The sequence below is a fragment of the Lynx rufus genome, unplaced genomic scaffold (genome assembly GCF_022079265.1).
Source record: "Lynx rufus isolate CCGP_SWC_20201006 ecotype Redwood Valley unplaced genomic scaffold, mLynRuf1.p SCAF_17, whole genome shotgun sequence".
Classification (NCBI taxonomy): Eukaryota; Metazoa; Chordata; class Mammalia; order Carnivora; family Felidae; genus Lynx; species Lynx rufus.
In genome coordinates this window covers 5,988,172-6,004,986 of record NW_025814831.1, presented here as the reverse complement: position 1 = coordinate 6,004,986, position 16,815 = coordinate 5,988,172, and the positions used below count along the sequence as shown (strand labels likewise).

At 53.2% G+C, this 16,815-nt stretch overlaps 1 protein-coding gene and 1 long non-coding RNA gene across 2 annotated transcripts in view; one reads left to right on the top strand and one right to left on the bottom strand.

Moving 5' to 3' along the window:
* The window catches only part of DEGS2 (delta 4-desaturase, sphingolipid 2), a 71,432-nt gene that overhangs the window by 35,928 nt on the left and 18,689 nt on the right, over positions 1 to 16,815 (bottom strand). The gene's annotated exons all lie outside the window — the stretch shown is intronic.
* Positions 435 to 16,333, top strand: LOC124512529 (uncharacterized). The gene is made up of 3 exons (XR_006962141.1): positions 435 to 515; positions 5,136 to 5,139; positions 16,323 to 16,333. It is a non-coding gene; the product is annotated as an uncharacterized LOC124512529 (long non-coding RNA).

Below are 16,815 nucleotides of genomic sequence, written 5' to 3'. Positions count from 1 at the left end.
GGCTTTGCCCTCGCATCCTCACATCTTCCTGAATCCCAAGGCGTGAGTGTATCCCACGCCCACGCCCAGGACACCCCATCGCCCCCACCAAACAGCCCTGGCAATGTGTCATCAGCCGCCTTGCGTTTTGCAGCTTCAGCAGGCTCGTCGCCCACAGCGTGAAAGATGGGATGGAAATGTGGAATGCCTGTCGATGGCGTGGCAGGAGGAGAGCCGGGAAACCTGCAAAAATACACTGTGTGTGTGTGTCGATTCATCACTGGAGACGTGTCTGCATAAATACACCCACAGCATGAACTATTCTGACCAGTCTCTTTAGGGATCCAAGTGTTCCCATGGGGTGTATGTGTGTGTGTGTGTGTGTGTGTGTATACACGTCTGCCAGTGTGGTGATATCTGTGTGAGCCTTCGTTGTGTCTCAGCAAATAAATGCTCTGGAGAAAACCTGGAAGGATGCGCCCAACCCCGAGGCAGGGGTTACTTCCTGAAGGTGAGGCCGTGAGGTCAGGGTGGTTGTTTTACAAGCTGCTCTGCTCTGTTTCACAAGCGTGGATCATTAAAAAAAAATAAAAGATACCTAATTCATGTTTTAAAATTAGCGTCCCCCTCCCTCGGGGCGAGCATCCCGGAGACTCGCCCTCCTCCGATTCCTGCACCGCGCCCCCTGCCGGCAGGAGGTCCGTCAGCGCTGCCTCCTGCACCGGGGTGGAGACCGCCCCCGGGCCTTTGCGAAGCGGTTTGACCCAGAAGCGTTGCGAGGCCCAGGAACCTACCCCTCTTTCCGCCCCTGGGGCTCTCCTGGGGCCCTGACGTGCCCGTAGCCGGAGGGAACCGCAGCGGTGCTCAGGGGCCCCCATCCCACCCCCCGGCGGCCGCGAGGCCAAAGGAGGGGCAGAGAGATTCTGGCTTTTGAAATTCTTATTTTAACCTCTTTTCCGCCAGTCCGTAGGTCCGCTAGAGTGGGGGCAACACCCACCTCCCCGCCCCGTCCCCACCCTGGGACACAGTCAGGGCGCTGTGCACCCATGCGGGTGGTGGGGGCGGTAGAGGGGAGAATTGCTTGCCGGTGTCTGAGGCCGTGCCATGGCTTGGGGTTGGGGTCGGGCGAAATCGGAAGGTGTGGGTGGATTCGTGGGTTCGGGCCTCTAAGGACAGGGAAGAGAGAGTTCCTGACCGGAGAGAAAAAGGGAAAAGAGATGCCCAGCAGAGGAAAGGCCTGCGGGGGGAAGGAGCCAGACGCTGTGTTCCTGGGTGGGGAACAGCCCTCGCACGAGGCTTGGGAGGGTGTCTAGGGGCTGGGAGGTGGAAGGGGATGTGGACATGAGGTGCGGCCACAAGGGAGGACCATTAAAAGTCCTGGAAAAGAGGCGCCTGGGCGGCTCAGTCGGTCGGGCGTCAGACTTCCGCGCAGGTTGTGATCTCGCGGTTGGTGCGTTCAGGTCCAGCGTGGGGCTCTGGGCTGACAAACAGCTCAGAGCCTGGAGCCTGCTTTGGATTCAATTCATTCTCATTTTCTCTCTCTCTCTCTCTATGTCCCCTGTTCATGCTCTGCCTCTGTCTCTCAAGAACAAATAAATGTTTAAAAAAATGTTTTAATAAAAAAATCAAAATAGAAGTCCTGAAAAACATCATCAGGGAAATACAAATCAAAACCACAAGGAGATACCACCTCACACCTGTCAGAATGGCTCACATGAACTCAGGCAACAACAGATGTTGGCGAGGATGCGGAGAGAGAGGATCTCTTTTGCGTTGTTGGTGGGAACGCAAACTGGTGCAGCCACTCTGGAAAACAGTACGGAGGGTCCTCAAAAAACTAAAAATAGAACTACCCTACCACCCAGCAATGGCACTCCTAGGCATTTATCCACGGGATACAGGTGTGCTGTTTCGAAGGGGCACATGCACCCCCATATTTATAGCAGCACGAACAACAATAGCCCAAGTATGGCAAGAGCCCAAATGTCCATCGATGGATGAATGGATAAAGATGTGGTGTGTGTATCTCACACACACACACACACACACACACACACACACACAATGGAGTATTACTCGGCAATCAGAATGAAATCTTGCCATTTGCAACTAGGTGGGTGAAACTAGAAAGTATTATGCTAAGCGAAATTAGTCAGACAAATATCATATGATTTCAGTCATATGAGGAATTTAAGATACAAAACAGATAAACATAAGGGAAGGGAAGCAAAAATAATATAAAAACAAGGAGGGGGACAAAACAGAAGAGACTCTTAAATACAGAGAACAAACTGAGGGTTGCTGGAGGGGTTGTGGGTGGGGGTGGGGGGATGGTCTAAAAGGGCAAGGGGCATTAAGGAGGACACTTGTCGGGATGAGCCCTGGGTGTTACACGTAGGGGATGAATCACTGGAATCTACTCCTGAAATCATTATTGCACCATATGCTAACTAACTCGGATGTAAATTTTAAAAAACACACAAAGAAAAAAGTCCTGTAAAACAAATCCATCCAAGAGTGGATCCTCCTCGAACATTTCTTCCTGGGTGGGCCAGCTTGGCAGGGGGTTGGGTCAGTGACACTTACACCTCTGCAAAGAGCAAAGGCAAACAGGGGATTGCAACTGAGACCTTGAAAGAGACAGGTACATCCAGCCTGTTGGTCACTGATTGAACCAGAGACTGGCTGCCCTGGAGAGTGGAGTGCAGGAAGGGCCCGCTCCAGGAGGCAAGAACAAATAGCATGCCCAGGACTAATCCTTGTGCTGAGGTAATTACCTCATGACGGGTGCCTGCGTGGCTCAGTTGGTTAAGCGTCTGACTTTGGCTCAGGTTGTGATCTCGAGGTTCACGGGTTCGAGCCCCGCATCGGGCTCTGTCCTGACCGCGTAGAGCCGGCTTGGGATTCTCTCTCTCCCTCTCACTTCCCACTCCTTCCCCGCTCACGTGCTCTCTCTCTCAAAAATAAATAAGTAAACTTAAAAAAAAATCACCTCGGGGCCCTAGGGGCCTGACTCATTCAACCCCGTCTGCCTACCTGACCCCGACTGCTTTTAAACAACACTCACTGGCTCATTGCACACCACCCCCCGTTCATCCATCTGCCACAGAGAAGGGTGTATTGTGGGGCACACAGGGTCACACAGAGGGCGGGAGGGAGAGCCTAGAGCTGCGGTCCTGCACCTGCCCCAAAAGGAACCTCAGCATTCACCATCACCACCCCCAAGCAGGGTCTTTGACCGGCTTGAGCCGAACCTCTGTCCTGAATGCTCTGCTCACCAGTGTAGCCCAGTACCTTTCACACGGGGATGCCTTTGCTTGGGAAGTTCCTCTGCCTGGAGTGCCCTTACCTGGGCCCAGCAGAGGTCCCATGCTTCAAAGCTGAAGCTTTCCCAGACTTCTCCTGAGCGTGGCTCCCCTCGGCCGAGACAGGTTGTCTTACCTCTGGGTTTTCAGTGCCAACACAGGGCACACAGTAGGCACATAATAGGTGCAGACCGAGTGTATTCCTCACCCACCAACCGAATAAAGACTCAGCCTGCCCTCGGAGCCTTGGTTTTCCAGCTGTGGAATAGATGCTGGGAAGAGCGCCATGGCCTGTCCCTCCAGGAGTGACATGGGGACCGTTGGGAATCCACCCCCTATGAGCCTCTGGGCTGCCATCAACCCAGAGATTTCTACTTGGGGGCCTTGGAGCAGGACGAGTGGATGTTTTTTTCCTCCGAGATCAAACCCAGGGGCCCCTCGCGTGTCTTGCCTCCTGGGTGCCCGCTCTGGACCACAGAGGACGAGAGCCCCTGACAGGTAGAGATGCCAAGCCTAGGCAAGGAGCAGGCACTTCTCCAGGATGGGCCAGGGAGGAGAGGAGGGCCAGGCCCAGTGACCTTAAGGGCAGATCACAGCCACCAGCCCGAGATGACCTCAGGAGGCTGCCAGGGGCATTTATAAACAGCCAGGCCAAACCACAGATATCAGTGGCCTGTAAAAGGCACTCCTTGTAAAATGAACTCTGCTGTCCCAACTTCTATCTCGTGTGCCTTTTCCAACAATGGATTTGGTTCTAGTGTACGAGATAAACGCTCAACGGGTCAAGTTCCCTCAACCAGGACTCTATTAAGCAACCATTTGCCACGTGTCAGGCCTCAGGGGGAGGGACATGGACATACTGTTATTACAACATATAGATAATAATATATAGTGATGTTGAGCCAAACAAGCTAGATCCAAGAGACCACATACTGCATGATTCCATTTAGATTAAAAAACTAATCTGTAGAGGTAGAGGTCAAAACAGTAGCTGCCCTCGGTGGAGGCTCCTGGGGGACTGGAAGGTGCTATGACTCGATCCGCACGGAGCCACAGTGTGGACATATGGGAACATTCATCTGGTCACTCACAAAGATTCTGTACTTTAATTTTTTTTAATGTTTATTGATTTTTGAGAGAGACAGACAGCGAGCAGGGAGGGGCGGAGAGAGAGGGAGACACAGAATCCAAAGAGGCTCTAGGCTCTGAGCTGTCAGCACAGAGCCCGACACAAGGTTCGAACTCACGAACTGAGAGATCGTGACCTGAGCCGAAGGCGGACGCTCAACCGACGGAGCCACCCAGGCACCCCAAGATTTTGTACTTTAACGTAAATACACCAATAAAGCTGCTATAATAACAGACCGCTAGTACTAATGTTAGCTCAAGCCGCTTCCATGCTGGCAGGCAGGGCTGTCTCCACTGCTGTGTCCCCAGGGCCAAGCACAGGGCAGCGCCGGGACGGGTGCCCGGGCTCCGGGTGGCAGCTCCCTCCACGCTTCCTCACGGTGGCGAATGATCATCAATACCCCCGTTTCACAACCACCGAGACTGCAGCTCCGCGGAAGCCGGTCTTGTCTGACTCCGAAGCTCTTCCCAGAAAGTTCTGTGGCCACCCCAGCTCTGGGAGGGGAGACGGAGAAGTGAGTCAGAGGACGAGCGTGAGCTTCCGGAGCGCACCAGGGCCGGCTACCGTGGCCAGGCTACGAGGAGCCAGAGAAGGAGGGGCCTGATAGCCACAGGACGCGTGCGCAGGCTGAGCCTTAAGGATGGATGAGGTTTCGACCAGCAAAAACTGGAGGGACAGCAGCCCAGGTGGAAGAAACAACAGGAGCAAAGGGCTGGAGAGAGGAGAGTACAAGGTGTGGTCAGGATAGGGGTGCCCAGGTTGGGCTGGTACATAGGAGCTAGAGGAGGCTCAGCAGGGCGGATGTGACTGGCACAGCCACAGGCTGGCACCAGGGAATGTTGGGTTCTTCCCGGAACTCTGGGGTCCTGAGAAAGGTCCAGAATGCTTTAATAAGATGATGCCAAACGTGATCTGCTTTTGAGCCGGTGTCAGCCAGCGATGCCTGGATCAGAAAAGAGGAGCATTAGGGCGGGATGGATCTGACGTCATCTGCCTAGGCACAGAGCTTTGGGCCACCTGAAATCCGGGACACACCCCAGGCCCCTCCAGCAGTGGGTGGCTCCGCTGAGACACTCATGGCTGTGACCCCTGGTCAGGGCCCCAGACGCCTCCTCCAAGCGGAGGCAGGGAGGACAAGGATCTGTCGGGTGGCCTAGGCAGGGACGTAGGGACACGGGGCTCAGAGAGAAGAAAATCAAGATGCCCTTGAATTCCATCTCAAGCATGGCCACTGTTGGCCCTCTGTAGGGAATGTGGGATGGGACCGAGCTTTATTTTCATTCAAAAAGCTGTTACTACACCAAGGGAGCATCTGAAAATTGTGACATCTTAGGACCGAAGCTGTATATATGGAATATATGATGTTGGTTTCCACTTAAGATTGTATTGCAATAAGGATTGTGGAAGGAAGGAGGAAGAAAGAAGAAAAAACATCATCATGTCATTACTCATACTTGGGAGTCAATAGATAATCTTCGGGGAAATGAAGGATGAAGTGTGTTATATAAAATTATAAAGGTAACCATAGGTACGCAGCTACCAAATTTCCAAGACGCCAAAAGAAACGCTTGTCCCCAAATTAAGCAAATATTTTATAACCTACAAAAATAGAAAGCATCAAATAAATTGACTTAATTGGGACTGAGATAGATTTGTCACATTGATATATGCAAGTGGGTTAACTCATCTGTAAAAGGAAATGCCTGGCAGATGGTTCACATTCAGCCTTAAGCTGGAGGCAAGAGACACTCCCCAAACAAGAAGACTCAGAACGAAAATACAAGGATGGTGCAAGGGGTAACAGGCAATGTCAACAAACAGAAAGCAGGGGTCAAGTTCAAGGCAAAACATTGTTTGAAGTCAAGAGGAGCGCTTTAATTTTCTTAAATGCTTCTCTATTCTTGAGGCAGAGCACGAACAGGGAAGGAGCAGCAGAGAGGGAGGGAGACAGAGGATCCGAAGAAGGCTCTGTGCTGGCAGCAGAGAGCCTGATGCGGGGCTAGAACTCACAAACCCTGAGATCATGACCTGAGCTGAAGTCAGATGCTTAACCAACTGAACCACCCACGTGCCCCAAGAGGAGCACATTATAATGATGAATATGGGTGGCTCAGCCGGTTAAGCATCGACTTCGGCTCAGGTCATGGTCTCATCATTTGTGGGCTCGAGCCCCACATCCAGCTCTGTGCTGACGGCTCAGAGCCTGGAGCCTGCTTCAGATTCTGTGTCTCCCTCTCCCTGCCCTCCCTGCTCACACTCTGTCTCTCTCTCAAAAATAAATAAACATTGAAAAGTAAAATAAAATAAATCCACTAGGTATATATCTATTTTTAATTTTAAATAGCTAAGTCAGTAACTGGTCTGGTCAGAAGAAGAAAGGAATAAGGAGTGCCTGGCTGGCTCAATCTGTTAAGCGTGGGACTCGAGTTCAGCTCAGGCCATGATGTCAGGGTTGGTGAGTTGGAGCCCCGCATGGGGTTCTGCCCTGACAACATGCAGCCTGCTTGGGATTCTCTCTCCCTCTCTCTGCCCCTCCCCTGCTCATGCTCTCTCTCTCTCTCAAAATAAATAAAAGTTAAAAAAAAATAATAAAAAAATGTAAAACAAGGAATAACATACAAATACACTAAAGGATAAGATAACCGGGGCAAACTTTTCACTGCACACCCTTTGGTGCCTTTTGGGCTGCCCTTCGACAGCGCCTGAGGCCATCCGGGACAAATCAGTAAGGTCCGATTTGGCGTCCCAGGCTTTGGCAAAGCCCTTGCTGCCACGGGGGCGAGCGGCCTCCGCAGCAGGACATGCTACCCCCCAGGAGAGTCTGTTTTCCCGAAGCTGCGCTCTGCCCGCGTCCTGGCGCGTTGGCTTCTTCTGGGCGCTAACATGCATGCTATTTCCGTGGGTTGAACCCTGGGTGCCGAGGGTCCCCCCTTGGAGGCTAAGGAGCATCTCCCTCCCCCTGCCACTGCCTGAAGGGTGCAGGCCGCTCAAGGGTGCCCCGCGGGTCGGAGAGGCCAGGGGGCGCATCCCTGTCTCCCAGCCTGCACACCTCACAAGGGGCCGCCGGCATCGCCAGGGGCTTCTCCAGCTGCATCTACCACCCCCCCCCCCCCAGGCGCTCGAGAGTAAGCGAGGAGAGGTGGTCCTGGCCGACTTCCGCCCTTTACCTAGCCCTGATGGGCCCCCAAGGAGCCTGGGGCTGCAGCTAGGGAGGGGCCCCTGTCCAGGAAGAGCCCTCTGGGAGAAACGTCCCCAGAGAACGATACTTCCAGGCCGGGAGAGTAGCGAGGGGGCCCTGGAATGCCGGAGAGTCCAGGGCCCGGGCAGCAGGGAAGGCTTCCTGGAGGAAGCGGCATGCAGGTCGGGACCTCACAAAGGGGGTGGAGCGTTACGCGGGAGGAGAAGGGACTCGTAATTCCAACGGCCCCCTGCAGGCCTCGCGACCCTCAGAGGCCAAGAGCTGAGGCTTCTCAGGGAACGGGTGGGGCGGGGACTACGTGCCAGACCCTACGAGAAACGATCGCGGCCCGGGGACGCCGGATGGCCTCGGAGAACACACGTCACAGGAAGTCCGTAGGAACTGGTCATTCAGCCAAGTGGACATCCCAGGATTGCTGATCGCCGACCCGCCGGGCATTCGGAATTGGTGCGCTCCGGTGGCCCGGCGCGCCCTGTGCCGCCCCCTGCTGGCGCTTCGGTCCGCGGCTAGCTGCGCCGCCGCCGGGTCGACGCGGGCGGCTCTAGAACCCAGCGCGACGATTGGCTGCCCCGGATCAGGTGTCCCCGTCCCGACCAACCAGCGGGGGAGGCGGGGTCTCGCCGCCGGGCTGTGGGCGGGGCGGCGGGGCTGATGGGTCCGCCCACATCGGTGCTGGGAGAGCAGAGCTGAGCCGCTGGGGGCCTCGCCGCTCCAGCGCTTTGGAGCCGGTGCTCCCGCCTCCCTTCCCCACCCAGCGGCTGGAGCAAAGTTTTCAAACCCCAGAGTCGCTTTTTGGGGGATAAAGGCACGAATCCTTGTCAGGCCCCAGACTCTGCGGATCTGGGCCCTGCGGCCTCAGGGTCACTCCTCTGGCCTTGAATTTCCCTCCAGCTTTCACTCCAGCTACCCTGGCCCTCTGCCACCTGCTCCCTCCAACCCCAGACCTTAGACCCAGCCTGTGTCCTCTGCTTAGCCTGCCCTTCCCCCCACTCCTCCTGGCTTTCTTTGGCTGATCTTTCCAGACCCGGGCTGGCACAGGGTTAAGGTTCCGTTGGGGGTTTGTGCAGATCCTAGGGTCTTCCTTTTTCCGTGCACGGACCACCCTGCCCTGGGCGGCTGGCCTGCTGTCTGCACCCCATGATCTTTCATCTCTGTATCTCCCTGCCCCAAGCAGGGGTACATAGTACATAGTAGGTACATAGTAGGCACTTAGCCCCTGTATTGATGCCCCTGTGTTGATGTGAACCAAGGAGAGAGATGACGGCTAAGGAACTAACATCCCATCATCTGAGTCCCAGGCCCCACGCCAGGCACTGTCGTAGGGCTGGCTGACTGACATTCAGTTATGTGATAGCCCTGGAAGTGAGGAACTGGGGTCCCCTCTTCCTGGGGAGTCAGGGAAGGCCAAGAAACGGAATGGCTGGCCCAGGGTTCCTCAGCTGCACTGGTCAGGGGCGGGACTGGCTGGCTATGGACACCCGCTTTGCCAGGCAGCCTGGGCCTGGGGTCTCTGCTGGGGAAAACTGATGGACAGTCCCTCTAAGGGAGGGTCTGGGCCTGGAGTAGACTGAAAAGGGAAGAGGACTTGGGGGAGGTGAGTGCGGGTGTGTGCTCAGGACACGCACGAGCCTCCACTACTGTCCAGTGACTGCATGGGCACCTTGAAGGGCCCTCAAAGCCCTGCTGTCCCCTCAACCCCATCTCTTCAACTGCCACCCCCAACCCCTTCTCCAACTACACTGACCCATGTCAGCTCCCACACCAAGGCCCCCGGGCCTTTGCACGTGCTGCTGTCTCCTGGATCCACCCAGGCCTGCCTCCATCACATTGTCAGGGCCCATGCCTACTTTCCAGACCGAATCTTGCTGAGCACCGGCCCCGACCGAGTCCTGAGGACAAGCACATGCCGAGACATGAATTCAAATCCAGCCCCTCTGCCTGACACATTTATGGCTGCCCTCAAAGAACAGCTTATCAGTGGGCTCGCAAAAAAGTGCAGCCTACTGAGGGACTACTCTGCTGATTTGCTGGCATCGAGCTGGGGCTTTGGTGGACATGGAACCCCCAGCACCCAGCCTGCAAGGTCAGATTGTGAAAAGGGCCTTTTGATTTCAAAAAGGCTTGTTGACATGAATGCCTCTCACTTCAGCAACATCTGAGAGTGAAAATAGCCTGCTTCATCAGAGGCTGGTCCCTCTGTGCAGACAGCCTGCCGCCCGCCCCCACCATCAGGCCAGTGGGGCCGCGGGGCCCCCCCTCCATAGTGAGCCGGAACTCAGAGAGGCTCAGCTCTGAATCCTGTGTGACAGCGGGCAAGTGACTTCACCCCTCTGATCCTCCATTTCTCCATTTTCTTCCTCTCTTCTTGCTTTAGCTTTCATTTCCAATAAATAATAGGTACACATTTTTAAAGAACAACTAGAACTCTAAGGCTTGGAATGGCAAACAGCAGTCCCCTGTTCCTGCTCCGCCCAGCCTGGGTTCTCCCCCTCAGAAGCAGACATTGCACTCTTCTAAATGTTTTTTCTGGCTCTCATCTTTACACGTGTGACAGGCTTATGCTGACAGTTGCTGATTTTTTTGCCTTTAGAAACGATCCAGTGACTGCCTGCAGCTGAGAGATGAGGATTTAGCTCAGTTAATCTGCTGTCTCTTTAGACTTGCTAATTCCGGACTTTTCATATAAATGGGATCACCTAACCTGTGGCCTTCTGTGGCTGGCATCTCTCACCGGGCATCATGTGGTCAAGGTTCCTCTATACTGTAGCATGAATCAATACTTCATTCCTTTTTATGGCCAAATAATATTCCATCGCTGTTACGCATTGTTTTAATCTGCTTTTAAAAAAAAATAATTTTTTTTTTTTTCCAAAAGATATGAGGAAGGTAACACATTGCTGCAAGCAGTCCTCTCTGAAATGGGAGCCCGGCAAGGTGCTCCTGCTGCTGGCAAGGGCTTAAAGAACCCAGGGGCGCCTGGGGGGCTCAGTCGGTTGAGTGTCTGACTTCCGCTCAGGTCATGATCTCGCGGTTCGTGGGTTCGAGCCCCGCGTCGGGCTCGCTGCTGTCAGCCCAGGGCCCCCTTTGGATCCTCTGTCTCCCTCTTTCTCTGTCCCTCCCCAGCTCACACTTTCTCAAAAATAAATAAACCTTAAAAAAAAAAAAAAGAACTTAAGGAGCGCAGCGGGGCATGACTTTATCATTCATTCTTTCATTCATTGACTCACGCACTCACTCATTCACAAATTGATTCCAACCAACACTGAGCACCGGTGTTGAGCGGGGCCCTGGCGACCCAGAGACGGAGCGGCGCCAGCCTTTGCCGGGGTCAGTCTAGCATGCAAACACCTGAGCTCACTGCACATGCTCTGAGCAGACACTGGGGGGTGGGGGGCGAGAGTGAGGGGGACCACGTGCTGTGGGTGGGACAGATGGAAGGCTTTGAAGGAGACACTGGAGTTAGAGGTGGCAGATGGGGCAGGGGATGGGAAAGCCTGGCAGAAAGAACAGCATGTACAAAGGCCCAGAAGCATCAAAACTGGCCCGGTCCCTTCCTTTTAAAGAGACCCACGCAGTCAACCGCACTTTCCTTCTCTGCCCCTCACCTCACCCACTTCTGTCTTAGTTCCTCTTGAACACCTGTATTACCCAGAGCAGGGGCTCTCAACCCGGGGTCCACAGAGAACCCTGGGGAAAGGGAGGCCAGAGGATGGGAGCCTGGGGTTTCTGAAACTGGACAGAAAAAAACTTACATCCTCATTTTTACCCACCTCTGATATTTACTTTCCTGTCAGTTAGGAACGGGGGCCACAAACCTCAGCGGAGACTTTCTCACCAACAGAAATCCAGGTATTTTCAAATCACTTAAAAAAAAATTTTTTTTTTTTTTTTACATTTATTTATTTTTGAGAGACAGAGAGGGAAAGAGAGCATGGGCAGGGAGGGGCAGAGAGAGAGGGAGACACCAAATCCCAAGCAGGCTCCAGGCTCTGAGCTGCCACCAGAGAGCCCGACGCGGGGCTCGAACTCATGAACTGTGAGATCGTGACCTGAGCAGAAGTCGGACGCTCAACCGACTGAGCCACCCAGGTGCCCCTTAAAAATTTTTTTAAATGTTTATTTTTGAGAGCAAGAGAGACAGAGTGCAAGTAGGGGAGGGACAGAGAGAGAGGGGGACGCAGAATCCGAAGCGGGCTCCAGGCTCTGAGCCATCAGCCCAGAGCCCGACACGGGGCTCGAACTCACGGACTGTGAGATCGTGACCTGAGCTGAAGTCGGACGCTTAACCGACTGAGCCACCCAGGTGCCCCTCAAGTCACATTTCAACTGAATCAAAAATCTCTAAATATCATTTATACTGCTACTTCAAAATGATAAATTTTATTTATTAAAAAAATTTTTTTTAATGTTTATTTGTTTTTGAGAGAGAGAGAGACAGAGTGTGAGTGGGAGGGCAGAGAGAGAGGGGGACACAGAATCTGAAGCAGGTTCCAGGCTCTGAGCTGTCAGCACAGAGCCCGATGTGGGGCACGAACCCACAAACTGTGTGATCATGACCTGAGCCAAAGTCGGACGCTCAACCGACTGAGCCACCCAGGCGCCCCCAAAATGATAAAGTTTAGACTTGCAGCTTTGGTATTGCTATTTAATGTTAATAAATACACTACTCCATTCCACATGTACTTAAAACTTTTATGAATTGCTTTTCTACATGATTGGTTTCCTCCATGTACTTATTTAAAAATACTGTTTTGGAGGGCACCTGGGTGGCCCAGTAGGTTAAGTGTCCAACTCTGGATTTTGACTCAGGTCAGCCTGCTTGGGATTCTCTCTCTTTCCCTCTCTCTCTCTCTCTCTCTCTCTCTCTCTCTCTCTTCCCTCTCTACCTCTCCCTCCACTCATGCTCTCTCTCAAAATAAATAAAAAAATAAAATAAAATAAAATAAAATAAAATAAAATAATCTTGGGGAACACCTGGCTGGGCCCAGTCAGAAGAGCATGTGACGCTTGATCTCAGGGTCGTGAGTTTGAGCCCCATGTTGGGCCACAGAGATGACTAAAATCAATAAATAAACTTAAAGAAATAGAAATAAAGATATTGTTTTGAGGAGTTCATATGCTTCTCCAGTCGGCCTCAGGGGTCCATGGCATGCAAAGGTCAAAGGTGCCTTATCTAGAGAGAGGGCAAGTCACTGGGGTGGGGTGAGAGCCAGCAGGCAGGGAGGGGCACACTGCCAGGGATAGGACAGCTGTAAGGACTGGCCGCCCAGTCCATGGAGCACAGAGACCCCGTGGGGCCTGTCAGGAAGGGAGGTTGCCAGGCACATCCCCACCCCGGGGCCATCTAGCACAGCCCCAAACCCTGAACTTCGAGGGTATAGCCCCAGTGTACCAGGAGATCCGAGCACACCCTCTGTGTCACTCTCGCACTTCCCGGTGATGCAGGCGAGGAGGCCGAGCGGGAAAGAGGACAGAGGTCTCCAGATGTCCTGCAGAGTGCCAGTGCTCAGGCAGCACAGCCCCAGCCCCACTCCCCCATCTGTCCAAAGCTGCAGAGCTCTGGGTTCTGAGCCAGGCAGAGGTCCAAGGGCCCTCAACAGAAAGGGATCCTTCAGGCCCCTAGTGGTATGACCAAATCCCAGCATTGTTACAGATGTGGAGACTGAGGCCCAGAGAGGCCAAGTGACTAGTCTGAGGTCACACAGTGAGTTGATGGCCCGGCTACTAGAACCCAGGCCTCTGGACTCCCCAGCGGGGTCTGTGGCCGCCATGGCCCGTGAAGGCACTGGGTAGGCACGGGCACTGGCCCGTGAAGGCACTGGTGTGATACTGAGGTGGAGGACAGAATGCACATTTCTGTGTTCCCACAGTAAGATGTATGTAGTAAGCAAAGTGAAAAACTTGGGCCCCCAAGCCAGGACACAGGACCCACAACTCTACCCATTATACAGACATTTTAAAGTTTATTTATTTGTTTAGAGAGAGCAAGAGTGGGGAAGAGGCAGAGAAAGAGAGAGACAGAGAGAGGGAGAGAGAGAATCCGGAGGAGGCTCCACACTGTCAGCGCAGAGCCTGAAGCGGGGCTCGAACTCACAAACCGCGACATCACGACCTGAGCCGAAAGCAAGAGTCAGGTGGTCAACTGACTGAGCCACCTAGGCGCCCCTGGACCTGTCTGTCGACCAAGTGAACAACTAGAAACATATGCCTGCCCTCTGGGAAGACCCACTTGAGGACAGAATAATTCTATGCAAAGCGTTTTTTTAAGATATTAAAAAATATTTTTTAATGTTTACTTTTTAAGAGAGAGAAAGACAGAGGTCCAGCAGGGGAGGGGCAGAGAGAGAGAGGGAGACACAGAATCTGAAACAGGCTCCAGGCTCTGAGCTGTCAGCACAGAGCCCGATGCGGGGCTCGAACTCACAGACGGAGAGATCATGACCTGAGCCGAAGTTGGATGCTCAACCGACCCAGGTGCCACCCAGGCGCCCAAGATTCATTCATTCATTCATTCATTCAGAGACAGAGCACAAGTGGGGGATGGGCAGAGAGAGGAGACACAGAATCTGAAGCAGGCTCCAGGCTTTGAGCTGTCAGCACAGAGCCTGACGGGGGGCTTGAACTCACGAACCGTGAGATCATGACCTGGGCCAAAGTCGGACGCTCAACCGACTGAGCCACCCAGGAGCCCAAGATACTATTTTTTACATGTTTGCTTGTTTGTTTATTTATTTAGAGAGTGAGTGGGGAAGGGGCAGAAAGAGAGGGGGAAAGAGGATCCGAAGCGGGCTCCAGGCTCACAGCAGAGAGTCTGATGCGGGGCTCGAACCCACGAACCGTGAGATCATGACCCGAGCTGAAGTCGGACTCAACTGACTGAGCCACCCAGGCGCCCCAACGCAAAGCAGTTTTGATAACAGGCAGACACAGAGAGCCCAGGAGAAAGGGGGCCCAAGCTCGCTGAAAGCGGTGGTCTCAGTGTCGTGAAGGGCCCAGGGAGGGCAGTCTTTGGTAGCGATCTGCGTGGACGGAAGCCCTGAGACAGGAAGCCCAGGTGTGCCACAAGCTGTGTGGGGCAGAGCAGAGGGAGGGTGGGCAGGTGGCGTGGTCCGACAGGATGGGAAGGAAGGAATGTGGTTTCCCGAAGAGAGCGCTGAGCCGGAGCGGACCTTCCCACGGGGCAGACTCCGGCCCCGACGGCCCCACCCGGGGTTCTCAGATGCGTTGAGGGAGCAAAGAGCTCCCGCCTTGGGTAAACGCGGAACACAGAGAAAGAGGGAAGTGCCCAGTTCCAGTTCGTCTGTGAGGCAATCATAACCTTGACGGCAAAACCTGATACAGGAAATGAGACAGAGAAAAGCACAGGGCAGTCTCACTCGTGGACACGGACGCAAAATTCCCACACGGGGAACGAACTGAAGCTGGCGATACGTAAGAAGGAGACTACGCCACGGTCAAGCCGGGTTTGTCCCAGGAGCGCGAGTCGGGCTCCGTATCGGAAAACTCAGCAAAATCTACTTCGGGGGAAAAAAAGAAGTCATACCACCCTCTCTAGGGTTGCAGATACAATCGAAGATCCGTTCATGAGAAGAACCCTTAGCAAAACCCTTCGTGAGGGACCTCCTCGCCCTGATCAAGGCCCTGATCAATCGCAAACCCCCATGACATCACAGACAATGCCGGGGCACCGAGTGTTCCCCTGTGGGCCTGGACACACGACCAAGACCCCCATTGTTCCCACTGCCAGCACGGGTCAGATGGTACTGGAGGTCCTGGTCAGGCCCATACGGCAAGGGGGAGAAAAAAGCAGAAAGATTCAAAAGGAAGACACAGAACTGGCATTATTTTGGGGCACCTGGGTGGCTCAGTCGGTTCAGCGCCCGACTTTGGTGCAGGTCATGATCTCATGGTTCGGGAGTTCGAGCCCCACGTCGGGCTCTCTGCTGTCAGTGTGGAGCCGGCTTCGCATCCTCTGTCTCCCCCTTCTCTCTGCCTCTCCCCTGCTTGTGCTCTCTCTCTCTCAAAAATAAATAAATAAATAAGCTGGCATTGGGGCACCTGGGTGGCTCAGTTGGTTAAGCATCTGACTTCGGCTCAGGCCACGTGAGTTCGAGCCCCGCGTCGGGGTGAGCTCGAGCCCTGCTTCGGGTGAGTCCTGCTTCTCTCTCTCTCTCCCTCTTTCTCTCTGCCCCTCGGGGGATTCTTTCTCTTCCTCTCTCTCAAGTGGCCCCTCTCCCACTTGCACTCCCCCTCTCAAAATAAATACACTTAAAAAAACAATTGCCAAACTGCTAAAAAAAAAAAAAAAACAAAAACAAAAAACGAAAAAAAACCCTGGCATTACTTAGAGATGATAGAAAAGTCAAAGAATTAACAGATAAGCTACTAGCACGCAGGAGTTTGGCAAGATTGCTGGGAATAAAAATCAATATGCAAAATACCCCCGAAACAACTGAAGCTATAACAATTAGAAAATGAAGTGAGAGAACTGGTTTGGGAAGGCAGTAAAGTACTTAGGAAACAAAACTAAGTGAGGGCTGTCTCTGGTTTCTTTTAAAAAAAAAAGAAAGAAAGAAAGAAAGAAAAAAGAAAATGAAGTAAGAACAACCATTTACAAAGACATCGAACATAGGCATCTTAATGAAATATGTCCAAGATCTCTTTGGAGAAAATCATAGAACCCCATCGTGGGGGCACCTGGCTGGCCCAGTCGGAAGAGCATGCGACTCTAGATCTCGGGGTTGTGAGTTCAAGCCCCACGTTGGGCCTAGAGCTTACTTTAAAAAAAAAAGTTAAGGGATGCCTGGGTGCCTCAGTTGGTTAAGCGACCGGCTTCAGCTCAGGTCATGATCTCTCAGTTTGCGAGTTCGAGCCCTGTGTCGGGCTCTGTGCTGACAGCTCAGAGCCTGGAGCCTGCTTCAGGTTCAGTGTCTCCTCCCTCTCTCTACCTCTCCCCTGCTCATGCTCTGTGTCTGTCTCTCAATAATAAATAAATGTTAAAAAAGTGAAAAAAGAAGAAAAAGTTAAAAAAAAAAACCCACAACTTCATTGTGCGTTAGATGCCTCAGTCAAGTGCCAAGATCGACCATGACCGTATATTGTAAGACTGAACAGTATAAAAGGAAAGGTCCACTCTCCCCCCGTGACGTGTAAGGTCAGTGCAGCTCCAGTTAAAACCCTAAGGGGCTAATCACAAAACTCTG